At 42.7% G+C, this 16,408-nt stretch overlaps 1 pseudogene; it reads left to right on the top strand.

Moving 5' to 3' along the window:
• The first annotated feature begins 4,083 nt into the window (after positions 1-4,083).
• On the top strand, positions 4,084-5,311 carry LOC139000559 (dnaJ homolog subfamily A member 2 pseudogene; annotated as a pseudogene).
• Positions 5,312-16,408: the final 11,097 nt, after the last annotated feature.

Below are 16,408 nucleotides of genomic sequence, written 5' to 3'. Positions count from 1 at the left end.
GCCTTGGTGTTGGTTTTTTGGGGTTCATGTTGTTTGGGACTGTATGAGCTTCTTGGATTTGTGTGAGATTTTTCTTCCCTATATCAGGGAAATTTTCTGCTATTATTTTTTCAAACAGGTTTTCTGTTCGTTGCTCAGTTTCCTCTCCTTCTGGCACCCCTATTATGCAGATGTTGTTTCGTTTCATGTTGTCCCACAGTTCTCTTAGGCTCTCCTCCTGCTTTTTAATTTCTTTTTTCTAGAAGCTGCTCTCCTTGGGTATTTTTTCTTACCTTGTCTTCTAGATCACTAATGCGGTCCTCTGCTTCTTCTACTCTACTGCTGATGGATTGAGTTCTTTATAGCAGCGATGTCATTTTTCATTTCTTCTTGGTTCTTCTTAATTTCCTCTTGGTTCTTACACATATGGTTGAATTTGTCTTCCATTCTTTCATCCACCTTATGACCATTTCTCAGAATTCTTTCTCTGACAGGTTGCTTGCCTTCATTTCATTTACTTCCTTTTCTGGTGATGCCTGCTTTTCTTTCATATGAGGGCTGTTTCTTTGTCTCCCCATGATCTCTCTTCTCTGGGTGAATGTAGTTATGTAGTTCTCTAGTTATGTAATTCTCTCTTGCATTGATTTAAAGTTACAAAATAGAACACACGAAGGTACAACATACAAGGCACTGAACACAAATGTATTCACAATACTAATAACCCCAAATAAAGATGACCACCAGAGAAAAGAGAATTAGGGGATAAGAAAGAAAGAAGAGAAAAAAAAGAGTGCAAAATGAAATTGGGAAAAGGAAAAAAAGTAAGAGAGAAAAGGAAGAGAATAAAAAAAAGAGGGGAAAAAACCATTTACAAAGGGAGTAAACTCCAATAGAACAGCCATCAAATGCCAGCAACAAATACCTAGAGATGAATGCAAGCTACAAACAACAACTAATATCAAGTGAGGTGAGGGAAAACAGAAGCAAAAAACAAACCAAAACAAAACAAAAACAAGAAGCGAAACAATCTCACAAACAAGCATAAAAATCCCCAATATAATCAACAATCAAGCAAACAACAACAAAACGAGAGAGAGAAAAACATTTGGATGGTGAAGAGAAGAGAGAGGTGTGTATGGACTTAGAGCAGGGGATTGGAAATCTACACTAATAAAAGAGAAAGATGCAAATTGACCATACCTTCACAATGCCCACCAGCCAATCAGGAGTGAGCATGCAAATTAACCAAACAAAGATGGCGGGTTAATTTGCATACACAGGCACCTAGCAGCCGGAAACCATGGCAATGATGCAGGCATTCAACAACGCCCCAGGCACTCCAGGCTTCTGGGAAGGTGAAAAGGTGGGTCTGGCAGAGTGAAGGCCGTGCCAGCAGCCACTGGAAGGAAGGCCCATTGTTGCATGGATCTTCGTGCATCGGGCCTCTAGTTAGATATATAAGTAGGGTGAAATTTTAACAGGATGTAAAAAGAAGGAATAAGGAAAATCTAAAGTAGGAATAGGGTAAGAGGAACAGGACAACAAAAGGGAAAAAGTGAGGAAGAGAGTGTTGACATAAAGGTAAAATTGAGATAGAGTAAAATGATGCTAAAAGAAAGATGAAAATAAAATGTAGAACACTAACCCCAAAATAAAATAAAGAGAAAATAAAATGACACTTAAAAGAAAAGGTAAAATAGTAGTAGAAATAATACTGATTAAAAATAAAAATGTAATAATTAATAAGGTAAAATCAAGTGAGGAAAAAAGAAAAAAAATTAGTTTCTTAACTAAAAGATGAAAAAAAAATGTGCAATAGTGAAGGTCATTCATTTCCTCTACTGTTCTGTTTGGCACACCTTTTTCCTAGTCAGGACAGTATTGAAGTTCCCTGCGTTCCTCTGCTCCTCAGTGTTGTAGGCCACAGTCCTGATTTTCAAGCAGGCAGTATTTCTTTGTTTCTTATGCTCCTTTATTTGTGTTTACACAAGAGTCAATTTGTGATTCAACCCCTTGGTGGCAGTGTTTCTGGATTGACCTCTGGATCTAGAGGTCCTCTCTAGCTAGTGTTTACATTTTGTTTTCCCTGTGGCACTTAATACTGGTTTGGGGGAATGGACTGCCCCAGAGCTGGTTCTCTGATCTTTATTCTTCGCTTTTATCCCCAGGTTCCACAAAAACACTTTCCCCTTCAGATTCTTAGAGTGTCCCCAATTGGGTGATCCTATGTTTGGGCTTAGTAATCAAAAGCAGGGATTTAAAAAGGAAAAAAAAAGAAAAGAAAAGAAAAAAGAGCCAGAGTAAGTGCATGAACTCTGGCGCTGCGGTGCAAGTTTGTGCAGTCTTTTTTTCCCTTGGGTCTAAGCAGCCAGCACACTGTTAAAATTTTTAGGCTGCCCTTTTGTGCCCAGTTCAACTATGGGTTGCTTTTTAGAGTTCCCTTCTGTTAGCAGGCCTACAGATTCCCTTCCATATTCATGGATCATGCCAGTCCCAACGGCCACAGACTTTTCTGGGCATAGACTTCCCTGGATTCTCCAGCTCCCGCTGAATGCATTTCTGTCACCTGGCTGGACCACAGACCTCACCTTATCCCAGGTGAAATCTGACCTTTCTGTGAGGGGGTGCAGAGCTCCTTTGAATCTGCGTGCTTGTGCCCCTTGGGGACCAGTGTTCCTGGCTTTGAGGCTGTTCCCTGGGTGACGCTGTTGTAGATTCTCGGGATTTTCAGGCTTTCGATAACATCCACTCTCCCCTTAAGATGGCGTGGTCTCTGCGTCAGACCTGGTCGCTCCAGGAGGGATCTCAGTAGCAGTGGAGGCTGTCAGGGGAACCCCGCCTGGAAATCCCCCACCATCCCCTGGAGTATAGCTGTCCCTCAACTCACAAACAAACACTCCCTGTGCAACCACACACTCCCTTTGTTCTCTCACTCGCGTACTATCTTGCAGTCTGCCTTCCGGTCATCAGCCATCTTCCTCATAAACCTGTTGTTCATATTTTTTATCTTTTTCTTCTTACTGAATACCCTCCAACATTTCAGATAATACTGATTCGGTAGTGATATATTTCTTTAGCATTTTGTTGTCTGTGAAGCTCTTTATCTGACCTTCAATTATAAATGACTAGAGGCCCATTGCATGAAGATTCCTGCAAGAATAGGGCTTTCTGTTGCCTCTGCCGCCCTGCTTGCTTCTCCACAGCTTCACTCCCTTCTGCAGCACTTGGCTTCCTTCTACATTGTCTTCAGTCTTTGCTCCTCGCCTGTGCATGCAAATTAACAGCCATTTTTGTTGGGTTAATTTGAATACTCATCTGATTGGCTGGTGGGCATAGCGGAGTGGCACCAATTTGCATGTTTCTCTTTTATTAGTGTAGATAGCTTTGCTGAGTAAACTAATTTTGGTTGTATGTCCTTGCTATTCATCATTTTGAATATTTATTGCTATTCCCTTCTGGCCTGCATAGTTTCTGTTGAGAAATCAGCTGACAATTGTATGGACATTCCCTTGTGGGTAACGAACTGCTTTTCTTTTGCAGCTTTTAAGATTTTCTCTTTATCTTTAGCCCTTGGCATATAATTATGATGTGTCTTGGTGTGGTCCTCTTGGGTTCCTCTCGTTTGGGACTCTCTGTGCTTCCTGGACTTGTAAGTTTATTTCTTTCATCAGGTAGAAGACGTTTTCTGTTATTTTTTCATATAGTTTTTCAATATCTTGCTCTCTCTCTTCTGGAACCCCCATAATTGAGATGTTGGTATGCTTGAAGTTGGGCCAGAGGCTTCTTACACTGTCTTCATATTTTTGGATTCTTTATTCCTTTTGCTCTTCTGGTTGGGTGTTCTTTTTTTTTTTTTTTCTTCTTTATATTTGAAATCATTGATTAGATTCTCTGAATCTTCTACTGTACTATTAAATCCCTGTATATTATTATTTATTTCAGTCAGTGTATGCTTAATTTTGGACTGTTTTTTTTTCCGTTTTTTTGAGGAAAACTTCTATTTTTATTTTTATTTTTTCACTTTTTTTCCTTTATTGATTAAGATATTACAAATGGGCTGCCACCGTGCTGCCTTCCTGCCCGAGTGCCACCCGGCCGGCTGCCATGGCGAGCGTGGTTGACACGAAGCTGTACGATATCCTGGGCTTGCCGCCTGGCGCCAGCAAGAATGAGCTGAAGAAGGTGTACAGAAAATTAGCCAAGGAATACCACCCTGATAAGAATCCAAATGCTGGAGACAAATTCAAAGAAATAAGTTTTGCGTATGAAGTACTGTCAAATCCTGAGAAACGTGAGTTATATGACCGCTATGGAGAGCAAGGCCTTTGGGAAGGCAACGGCGGAGGCAGTGGCATGGATGACATCTTCTCTCACATTTTCGGTGGGGACTGTTTGGCTTCATGGGCAAGCAGAGTATAAGTCGAAATGGCAGAAGAAGAGAAGATATGATGCATTCACTCAAAGTGTCTTTAGAATATCTGTATAATGGCAAGACCACCAAACTACAGCTTAGCAAGAATGTGCTCCGCAGTGCATGCAATGGCCAAGGTGGAAAGTCAGGGGCTGTTCAGAAGTGCAGCGCCTGCCAGGGTCGCGGTGTCTGCATCATGACCGGCAGCTGGCCCCGGGGATGGTGTAGCAGATGCAGTCCCTGTGCTCCGACTGCAACGGAGAAGGAGAGGTCATTAACGAGAAGGGCCGCTGTAAAAAGTGCGAAGGGAAGGAGGTGATTAAAGAAGTCAAGATCCTCGAAGTCCACGTGGACAAGGGCATGAAGAACGGCCAGAGGATCAAGTTTGTGGGGGAGGCAGACCAGGCGCCCGGAGTGGAGCCGGGAGACATTGTTCTCTTGCTGCCAGAGAAAGAACATGAGGTGTTCTAGCGGGAAGGCAACGACATGACGTACAAGATAGGCCTCGTAGAGGCGCTCTGCGGCTTCCAGTTCACATTCAAGCACCTCGATGCTTGTCAAATCGTGGTGAAGTACCCGCCCAGCAAAGTCATCCACCCGTGGTGCTTCCGGGTGGTTCGAGATGACAGAATGCCGCAGTATCCGAATCCCTTTGAGAAAGGCGACCTGTACATCAAGTTCGACGTGCAGTTCCCTGAGAACAACTGGGTCAGCCCCGACAAGCTCTCCGAACTAGAAGACCTTCTGCCATCCCGACCGGAAGTCCCGAACATCATCGGGGACACAGAGGAGGTGGAGCTTCAGGAATTCGATGGCACGCAGGGCCCAGGAGGCGGGCAGAGGCACGAGGCCTACAACAACAGTTCTGATGAGGAGAGCAGCAGCCACCACGGCCCTGGTGTGCAGTGTGCCCACCAGTGAGCCGCTCGGCGCAGGCGGGTTTCCTCCGCGTGTCCGGTTGGTCTTCAGCGGCCCCGCCAGAGGGTCTGTCGATCCGAATGAACTGATGGATATTTCCTGGTCTATGTGTAACTTTAAGTCGGTATAGTATCTACAAAGTGTATAATTTAACCACAGAGCTCTGCCCTGGTCTGTGCGCGGTTTCTATCTGTTCCGTGTAGATTCTTGTTCCATGTTTGCAACTGGAAGCACACGTTGTAAGTCTGTGTCCAGTGTGTCCTGGAGCTTGTGTTTGGCTGCACCTGCATCATAAGCTGCTACAACCAGAATAAAGAGTTTCCGAGCCTGAAGAAAAAAAAAAGATATTACAAATGTGTCCTTATCCCCGCAATGTTCCCTCAACCCCCAAATCCTGCCCTCACTCTAACCATCTGTAGTCCACATCCATTGTTTATGCTTATATGCATGCATACAAGTCTTTTGGTTGATCTCTTCCCCTCTTTCTTTCCCTCTCCTACCCTCCCTCAGAGTTTTGATCATCTGATTGATTCTTTTCTGTCTCTACATCTGTTTTTGTTCATTGGTTTATGTTGTTCATTATAATCCACAAATGAGAACATTTGATATTTATCGCTCTGCCTCACTTATCTCACTTAGCATAATGCTTTCCAGCTCCATCCATGCTGCTGCAAATGGTAGGAGTTCCTTCCTTTTTACAGCAGCATAGTATTCAATTGTGTAGATGTGCCAAAGTTTTGTAATCCATTCATCTACTGATGGGCACTTAGGCTGATTCCAAATCTTAGCTATTATAAATTGTGCTGCTATGAAATAGGGATGCATATATCCTTTCTGATTGGTGTTTCTGGTTCCTTGGGATATATTCCTAGAAGTGGGATCCCTGGGTCAAATGGAAGTTCCATTTTTAGTTTTTTTAGGAAAATCCATACTGTTCTCCACAGTGGCTGAACCAGTTTGCATTCCCACCAGCAGTGCATGAGTGTTCCTTTTTCTCTCCATCCTCGCCAGCACTTGCCATTTGTTGATTTGTTGATGATTGCCATTCTGACAGGTGTGAGATGGTACCTCATTGTCATTTTGATTTGCATCTCTCGGATGATTAGTGATTTTGAGCATGTTTGCATATGTCTCTCGGCCTTATGTATGTCCTCTTTCAAAAAGTGTCTATTTAGGTCCTTTGCCAATTTTTTTATTGGGTTGTTAATCTTCCTTTTGTTAAGTTGTATGAGTTCCCTATAAATCTTGGAGATGAAACCTTTAACAGAGATATAATTGACAAATATGTTCTCCCATGCAGTGGGTTTTCTTATTGTTTTGTTGATGGTTTCTTTTGCTGTGCAGAATCTTTTTATTTTGATATAGTCCCAATTGTTTATTTTCCCTTTAGTTTCCATTGCCCTAGGAGCTATCTCAGTGAAGAAAATTTTTCGGCATATGTCTGAGATTTTGCTACATGTGGATTCCTCTAATATTGTTATGGTTTCCCGTTTTACATTGAAGTCCTTTATTCATTTTGAGTTTATTTTTGTGTATGGTGTAAGTTGGTGGTCAAGTTTCATTTTTTTGCATGTGTATGACCAAATTTCCCAACATCTTTTATTGAAGAGACTGTCTTGACTCTATTGTATGCTCTTTCCTCCTTTGTCAAATATTAATTGAGCATTATGGCTTGGGTCTATTTCTGGGTTCTCTGTTCTGTTCCATTGGTCTATTTGTCTGTTCTTGTGCCAGTACCAGGCAGTCTTGAGAACAGTGCCTTGTAATACAGCTTGATATCTGGTATTGAGATCCCTCCTACTTTGTTCTTCTTTCTCAGGATCACAGGAGCTATTTGGGGTTTTTATTTTTATTCCAGATGAATTTTTGGAGAGTTCTTTCTAGATCTGTGAAATATGCTGTTGGTATTTTAACGGGGAGTGCATTGACTCTCTAGATTGTGTAGCATGAACATTTTGATGATGTTGATTCTACTAATCCATGAACACGTTATTCTTCTATGTGTTTATGTCTTCCTCTATCTCTTTTTTCAATATCTCTTAGTTTTCTGGGTAGAGGTCTTTTACCTCCTTAGTTAAGTTTATTCCTAGGTATCTTAATTTTTTTGTGCAATGGTAAATAGGACTTTTTCTTAAATTTCTCTTTCTGTCAGTTCACTATTGGTGTATAGAAATGCCATAGATTTCTTGCATTAATTTTGTATCCTGCTACATTGCCAAATTCATTTATTAGGTCTAATAATTTTTTGATGGAGTCTTTAGGGTTTTCTAAGTACAGTATTATGTCTTCTGCGAATAATGACAATTTTACTTTTTCTTTTCCAATTTGGATGCCTTTTATTTCTTCTTCTTGTCTGATCACTTTGGCTAGCACTTCTAGGACTATGTTGAACAGGAGTGGTGAGAGGGGGCATCCCTGTCTTGTTCCTGTTTTTAAGGGAAATGGTTTTAGCTTTTTCCCATTGAGTATGATGTTGGCTGTGGGTTTGTCATATAAGGGTTTGTATGATCCCTTTATTCCCACTTTGCTGAGAATTTTTAACAAGAAAGGGTGTTGAACTTTGTCAAATGCCTTTTCTGCATCAATCTAAATGATTATGTGACTTTTGTCTCTCAATTTGTTTATGTGATGTATCATGTTTATTGATTTGTAGACATTGTTCCAGCCTTGCATTCCTGGAATAATCCCACTTGGTCATGGTGTATGATCTTTCTAATGTAATGCTGGATCCGGTTTGCTAGAATTTTGTTGAGGATTTTGGCATCTATGTTCATCAGGGATATTGGCCTGTAATTGTATTTCATTGTGGTGTCATCTAGTTTTGGGATTAGGTAATGCTGGCTTCTCAGAAAAAGCTTGGAAGTGTGCCTTCCTGTTGAATTTTTTGTAATAGTCTAAAAAGGATTGGCTTTAGTTCTTCTTTGAATGTTTGTTAAAAGTCCCCTGTGAAACCATCTGGTCCAGGGCTTTTGTTTGCTGGAAGCTTTTTCATTACTCTCTCAATTTCAACAGTAGTTATTGGCCTATTTAAGTTTTTTTTATTCTTCCTGATTGAGTTTTGGAAGCTTGTATTTTTCTAGGAATGTGTCCATTTCATCGAGGTTGTCCAGTTTGTTGGAGTAAAGTTTTTTGTAGTATTTTTTGACAATCCATTGTATATCAGTGGGGTCAGTTGTTACTGCACCTCTTTCATTTCTAATTTTGTTTATTTGGGTCCTCTCTCTTTCTTTTTTGGTGAGCCTGATGAGAGGTTCATCAATCTTGTTAATCCTTTCAAAGAACCAGCTCTTGGTTTCATTATCTTTTGTACTGTTCTTTTGTTCTTTATGTCATTTATTTCTGCTCTGATCTTTATTATTTCCTTCCTTCTGGATACTGTGGGATTTTCTTGTGTCTCTCTTTCTAACTCTTTGAGTTGTAGGGTTATATCATTTATAATCTTGTTTTTTGAGGTAGGCCTGTAGAGTTATGAACTTCCCTCTCAGGACTGCTTTCATGTGTCCCATAGATTTTGGATTGTTGTGTTTTCATTGTCATTTGTTTCTAGAATGCTTTTTATTTTTTTTGATCTCTCTGGTAACACAGTCATTGTTTAATAGCATGCTATTTAGCCTCCAAGTGTTTGATTTTTTTCAATGTGTTGATTGTAGTTGATTTCTAGTTTTATGCCATTGTGATCTGAGGAAATGCTTGTTATGATTTCTATTCTCTTGAATTTGAAGAGACTTTGCCTGTGTCCTAATACATAGTTTATCTTTGAAAATATCCCATGTGCACTGGAGAAGAATGTATATTCTGTAGCCTTGGGGTGAAATATTCTGAAGATATCAATTAAGTCCATCAGATCTAGTGAGTCACTTAGGATTGATGTTTCTTTGCTGATATTTTTTTGTTTAGAGGATTTATCCAGTGGTGTCAGTGGGGTATTAAAGTCCTCTACTATGATTGTATTGCTATTGATCTCTCCCTTGATATCTTCCAGAAGTTGTTCTTTGTATTTGGGTGCTCCTGTATTGGGTGCATTTATGTTTACCAGAGTTATATCTTCTTGTTGAATTGCTCCCTTTAGTATTATGTAGTGGACTTCCTTATCTCTTGTTATGGCCTTCACTATGAGGTCTATTTTGTCAGATATAAGTATTGCAACCCCAGCTTTTTTCTCATTCCCATTTGCCTGAAAAATTATTTTTCATCCCTTCACTCTCAGTCTGTTTGAATTCTTTGTTCTGAGGTGGGTCTCTTGCAGACAGCAAATATATGGGTCATGTTTTCTTATTCATTCAGCTACCCTGTGTGTTTTGATTGGAGCATTTAATCCATTTACATTTAATGTTATTGAAAAATACTTGTTTGTCATCATTTTTATTAATGTTTGTGTTTCTTCTTGTCTTTCTGTTTCTTCGTTTTACAGCAGTCCTATTAGCACGTCTTATATTGCTGTCTTGGTGGTAATAAACTCTCTTAGCCCTTTTTTGTCTGTAAAGCTTCGGATTCTACCTTTAATTTTGAATGATAGCCTTGCTGGATATAGTATTCTTGGATTTATTCCCTTGCTTTGCATCACTTTGTACATTTTATTCCATTCCCTTCTCACCCCTTGTGTTTCTGTTGAGAAGCCAGCTGATATTCTAATAGGAGATCTTTGTAGGTAACTTTCTGTCTCTCTCTGTAAGCCTTTAAGATTCTTACTTTGTTGGTGTTTGCCAATTTAATTATGATGTGTCTTGGTGTTGATCTTTGGGATTCATCTTGTTTGGCACTCTATGTGCTTCTTGGACTTGCATAGTTTTTTCTTGCCAGTATCAGGGAAATTTTCTGTCATTATTTCTTTAAACAGGTTTTCTATTTCTTGCTTCTCCTCCTCTACTTCTGGTACCCCTATTAAGCAAATGTTGTTTCATTTTGCTTTGTCCCAAAACTCCCTTAGGCTCTCCTCTTGCTTTTTAAGTTTTTTTTTCCCAGTTGCTCCTGTGTTTGTGTGTTTTTTCCTACCTTGTCTTCTAATTCGCTGATGTGGTCCTCAGCCTCTTCTAGTCTGCTGTTTAATCCTTCCATTGTGTTCTTTATTGCAGCTATGTTGTTCTTCATTTCCTCTTGGTTCCTTTTCATCTTGGTGACATTCTCATTCAGCTCCTTATAATTCACATTGAGTTGTGTGTATTTGTCATCCAGCCATTTGAGCATCCTTATAACCATTACTCTGAATAAGCTAGTAGTCTCAATTTCATTTAACTCCCTTTCAGGTGATTCCTTTTTTTTCTTTCCTTTGTGGATTGCTTTTTGTCTTCCCATGTTTTGCTGTAATGTTTTAATTGTAGCTCCAATTGCTTTGCTACCCAGTTTTTTTGGGGGGGTATGGTGCTACTGGTGTGACCTCTCAGGTCTCCTGGGTTTGGTAGTCTAGTGTAGCTCCCTACTTGAGCTATCTGGGTTCTCTTGATGTACACCTGCAAGCTGGGAAGGTGCAACCAAGGTCTCTAGAAGTCAGCAACCATGGAGGGGGTATCCCAATTTTTGCTGTCTTGTGCCCTTGGTTGAAATTACACATGCTCAAAAGGGACTCACAGTGGCACGCAGGAACCATCTGTTGGGGTCTTGGGGCTCAGGAAGCCTGTGTTCTGGAAAGGCGTGACTGTGGTGTCCATTGTTATGTAGTTGTGGGGTGGGCAGACTCAGCATTTGCTGCTGCCTTCATGGTTGGATCCTAGCGGCAGTTCACAGGGGCATCTGTGGTGTGTTTGCCAGTAGGGTGTACTGACACACTCTGAAGGACCCTGGCACTGAAGCCACTGGATTGCAGTGTCTGTGGGCAGGTATCCCAGAAGAGAGAATTCAGCATTTCTACAGCCCAGCAGTGCACCCCTGTTTAAGTGTGTGACCAGGAGGGCTCGCAGCAGGTCCCCAGGGCTGCCTGTGGAGTGGTGGTCTTGGGAGACCTGCATGCTGGAAAAGCATGCAACTGTAGTGTCCAGAGTTCTACAGATGTGGCCTGGGGAAACTCAGTTTTTGCTGATGCTTCTGTGGTGGATAGGCTCACCTTCCCAGTGGCGGCACCCAGGAGCACCCGCAGTGAGTTTGCTAGCGCAGGTTCACGAAGCACTCTGAAGGGCCCTAGCACGCTTAATCGAGGCATCTTTGGGCAGGTATCCAGGATGGGTGAACTCAAAATTTCTACTGCCCAGGAGAGTGCATCCCTATTTCTCCAAGATTGGACCCAGCGGAGGCTCACTGCAGCTTCCCAAAGTGCCCTGTGGATAGATGGGCTCAGGGGTAATGAGCTCTGACGTGCTCGATGGGCCCTGTCACTGAATGTTCCTGGCACTAATGTTGCACAGCTGGGTGTGTGGGGGAAGTTATTCAGGCAGAGGGAATTCAGAATTTCTACTGGGGGGCAATGTGCCTGTGTCTGTACAAAATCACTTCCAGCTGGGTTTTACAGTGACTCCTAAGAGAAGTCTATGGAGGGGTGTGCCTCAAAGACCTGCATGGTGGAGATGCGTGAATGCAATGTTGGAGGTCTGCCGCTGGGGAGGGGGAAGCTGCACTTATTGCTCTGGGTGTGGTTCTCCTTTGGAGGTGGAGTTCCCAGGGTCGGCAGGTCTATGGGTGGGGCTGCAGGATTTTGGCTGGAGTGGTTGCCGGGTTGTGGGCAGTATAGTCCAAGGCCTATCTGGGTGGTGGTGCTTATGAGTTCCTAGACGAGGCCGCTCTCCCCTTTAAGGTGGCATGGGCTCCGTGCCCAAGTCTGGTTGTCTGGGTTGGGGGGTGGGGGGTGTCTGCAGTAGTGGTAGTCTCTCCCTGTCCCAGAGAGCCTGGTCTGCCAGCCTCTGCTGCTCGTGCCAGATTTAGCTGTCCCTCACTCACTCACACACACACCACACACATCCACACACTCTCCTTTCATCCCCTCACTCACTTCCTATTCCTCACCTTGGTCCTGCCAGCCGCCATCTTTTCAGACCTCCTCCGCCCCCCACCCCCGCCCGGCTTTTTTTCCTTGACATTCTCACTATGATCCTTGAAAGTTTCACTAAGTCTCTTGGGGGTTTCTGGAAGATTCTTGAATAACCTTACAACCATGTTTTTGAACTGTATATCCAGTAGTTTGCTTTCTTCCATCTCTTTCATTTGGACATTTTTCTTTGTCTCTGCATTTTGGCTGCTTTTCTGTGTTTGTTTCTATGCTATTTCTCTTTGAGTTGGTATAGTGCCTTTGTGTAGTTGGTGTTCCATAAGGCCTGTGGCTCAGTGTCCCCATTTATCTGAGCTGGGAACTCTAGGTACACCCTGTTGTTGGATTTGAGCACAATCTTTTAGTTGAGACTTGCTTGCTGTTGGTGTCACTGGGGGGAATCAATTTCTAGGCCAATTAGCTGTAGAATCAGCTACTACTGTAGTGGGAGTGCTACTGTGCAGAAGATATCCCTATGGAGCAGGACTAGCTTCAATGGGGCTTTGGTGCTCACTGAGTCTGACCTTTGAGTGGTGTCACTTATGAATGTGAAGAGTTGTAATCTGGTATGGTCTGACACTGACCACTGGGTACACTGGCTCTTGGGTATCCAAAGTGGTGCAAAGTCAACCACGCCCAGGGGCCACCCAGAAGAAGCTACAGAGAGATCTTCAGATTCTTCCTCTTTGTATTGGGATTGGAAGTACCCAGATGAGGCCCAGCTATGAAGAAAGACATGATGGTGCCAGATCTTGGACATTTTATTGATAGGGTTGAGGCTCCCAGACCCAGCTGCAGCTTGTTTGACAGAGTTTTAGTCTGAGAATGGACAGATCATTCATATGCAAAAGCCACTGGGTGGGATTGTAAATTGGATGAAGCAGGGTCTTAGGGATTCACCAGGTGGAGCAAACAGAAATGGCTGCCAGTCAGTCCTGCGACTGGGGACATCCCAGAATAGGAACAATGATCTCTGTGAGCACTTCTGCCTGGGAGGTAGCCACCCTTAAGTTCCTGTCCTGAAACCAGATAATCCAGTTTCTCCTTATATTTGTCTGTTTTTCCAGAGGTTCATCCTGGTGCTAGAGCTCTGAGGAAGCAGTACCTTATAAGTTCAGTTCATGGTGATGGCCTTTTAAGAGGAAATGCTAGGTCTCCAGCAGCCTCTATGTCACAGAGCCTCAATCTGCATTGTTTTTTACTGCCTGTAGTTCTTACTGCCCATAGGGACTTCTTTTCCAAGCTCTGGGACCCTTGGTTGAGGGTATGTTGGGGCCTGGGACCCTTGGCTCCTCATGGGTGGCCTCCAAAGAGACTATCTCCCTCCTGATTAAAAAAGTGGCACATGTGGGTGCCAGCCCAGCCCATTCTGTGCCTCCATACCTCCTACCAGTCTCAGTGTGCTCTCTTCTTTACTTCTCTAGTTGTAGGGCAGCCAGCTTTCCAGCAGTTTTATATGATGGTTGTTCTGAATTTTAGTTATAATTTTGATGTGGTTGTGGGAGGCAGCAACCTACACTACCATCTTGGTTCCTTTCTATTTCTTTTGTTACTGCATTAACTTTAGCATTTCTTGCATTGCTGGCTGGATGGTAATAAATTCCCTTAGCCTTCTTTTGTCTGAAAAGCTCCTGATTTCACCTTTAATATTTATTATAGCCTTATTGGGTAGAGTGTTCTTGGATTCAGGACTTTTCTTTACATCACTTTGTATACTTCATTCCATTCTATTCTGGCCTGATGTGTTTCTGTTGAGAAATTTTTTGATAGTCTAATGGGAAATTTCTTGTAGGTAACTTTCTTTCTCTCTCTGGCAGCCTTTAAGATTCTTACATTGTCATTTACATTTGGCAATTTAATTATGATGTATCTTGGTGTCAGTCTTTTGGGGTTCATCTTGTTTGGAACTCTTTGTGCTTCATGGACTTGTGTAACTCTTTTCTTCCCAAAGTCAGACATTTTCTGTCATTATTTATTCAAGCAGGTTTTCCTTTCCTTGCTCAGCTTCTGCTCCTTCTGTCACCCCTATTATGTGGTTGTTGTTTCATTTTGTGATGTCCCTGAGCTCCCTTAGATTCTCCTTCTGCTTTTTAAGTTTTGCTTCCCCCCACCCCCTAATTGCAGTTCTGCTTTGGTTTATTTTTCTACCTTGTCTTCTAATTCACCGATTTGGTCCTCAGCTTCTTCTAGTCTGCTGTAAAATATTCCATTGTGTTCTTTATTGCAGCTTATGTTATTATTCATTTCTCTTGATTCTTACACATATTGGTGAAATTCTCATCTAGCCTTTTGAACATTAATATAACCATTGCTCTGAATTCTTTATCTGACAAATTGCTTGCCTCCATTTCATATATTTCTTTTTCTGGAGATTCCTCCTTTTCTTTCCTTTGGGAATTGTTTCTTTGCCTCCCCATCTTTGCTGTGTCTTTGTATTTGTTTCTATGTAATGTGATTTGCTGTCACTTTCTGTTCCTGGACAACCAGCTTGAGGTCCAAGAAGTTGAAGTCCCTAGTTATCCAATGGTCTAGGACTCCTTATCCCAGATGTTGGGTCTGCCTTAGTATCACTCCTCTGCCTCTGTTTTGAGTTGTATTTGTTTCTCCTACAGATATGGTTCCTCAGTTATCTGATGCAGGTCCACCAGGGCACATGTATACTTGTTGTGGTGTATGATTCTAGCTGGGTCCCTGAAGCACCATTCGAAGTGCTGCGAACAGGCACACTGGGACTGGGCATGTCAAATTCTTGAAGTGCCAGTTCTGGTGTGAGTACCAGGTATAAGGTGTTTTGGAGAGCTGGATTTGGGCATGGGCCACCAGGCACACACAGGGTCCTGAAATACTGGGGCCAGGCATGCAGCCACAGGGTGCACTGCATCTCTGCACATGGGATCCTTGAAGCTCTGGTTCAGGTGCTCGCAATGGGCACATGGTGTCCTGGTGAGTCAGGACCTGGTATATGGGGTGCTGGCACATGGAGTCCTGGTGCGGCAATGGAGTGTTGACACATGGAGTTCACTGAAGTGCCTGGTTGGGCAGGTGGATGGAGAGATGCAATACAAAAGGTCTCTCTGGCCTGTGGTCACTATTGGGAGCTGGCAGTGAGGTAGGGCCACACTCACTGCAGGGGTGGCAGGTGAGTGGTTCACTACAAAGGTGCCTGGGGCCTGGTGGTTTCTGAGGGCTGCCTGCATGTTGGTGTGGCTGCACTCCTGGCCTCTGCTCCTTCAAGATAGCGGGGGGTTCCGGATCAAGCCTTTTAAGCCTAGGAGTTCTGTTATTGTAGGAGGGCTGTGTATACAGGAGAGCTCAATCTGCCAGCTCCAAGACTCCTGCGAGATCTGGCTGTCCCTCACTCACCCACACACACATCACTCATGTCCACACATGCCCCTCTCACTCCTTTACTCACTCACACTCTCTTCCTCGCTTCTGTCCTTCTGGCCACCATGTTGGGGTACTCTCTAGCCTCTTCTTCTTCTTTCTCTTTTTTCTCTATATCCTCTCTAAGTCTTGGGTCACGTGTATGTTAGTATTCTTTTATTTTCTTTTTGCTTTGCTTTCTCTTCACTTTCCTTCTCAGGCTTTCCTGTGGTTGTTGCTTTCTATAGTTTGATTTTCACGTTATTTTTGATTTGTTCATTTTGTGTCTTGTTCTGTTCTGTCAGTGCCAGCTGGCACAATGACATTGGGTTTAAGCTTCATGAGCAGAGCATTGTAGGGGAGAGACCTACCACAAATGTGACACCAACAATCAAGTCTAAATTACAACAGCAGAGCCCAAATAATGCAAACAAGGGGGCTTTTCTAGAGCATCCAGCTCAGGACATCAGAGATTGCTCCACTGGACCCTTTAAGACACTTTATACATAAGGCCATCTAACAAAGACTGGGAGGCCTGAAAGTTCTATCTAATACATAGAAGCAAATACAAAGAGACAGCTAAAATGGGAGACAAGTAAACAACCTTCAAATGAAAGAAAAGAAGGAATCCCCAGAAAAAGAACCAAATGAATGGGGGCAAGACAGAGTTCAAAGTAATGGTTATAAAGATGCTTAAGAAGTTTAGTGCAAATTACAAGGAATGAGTGGGAAGTCTGGCAGCATGAAAAAGGAAATAGACATTATGACTTCAAACCAGACAG

Source organism: Myotis yumanensis, unplaced genomic scaffold, assembly GCF_028538775.1.
Source record: "Myotis yumanensis isolate MYYU_CA2020_CCGP unplaced genomic scaffold, mMyoYum1.0.hap1 SCAF_24, whole genome shotgun sequence".
Taxonomy (NCBI): Eukaryota; Metazoa; Chordata; class Mammalia; order Chiroptera; family Vespertilionidae; genus Myotis; species Myotis yumanensis.
This window is presented reverse-complemented; position numbering and strand designations above follow the sequence as displayed.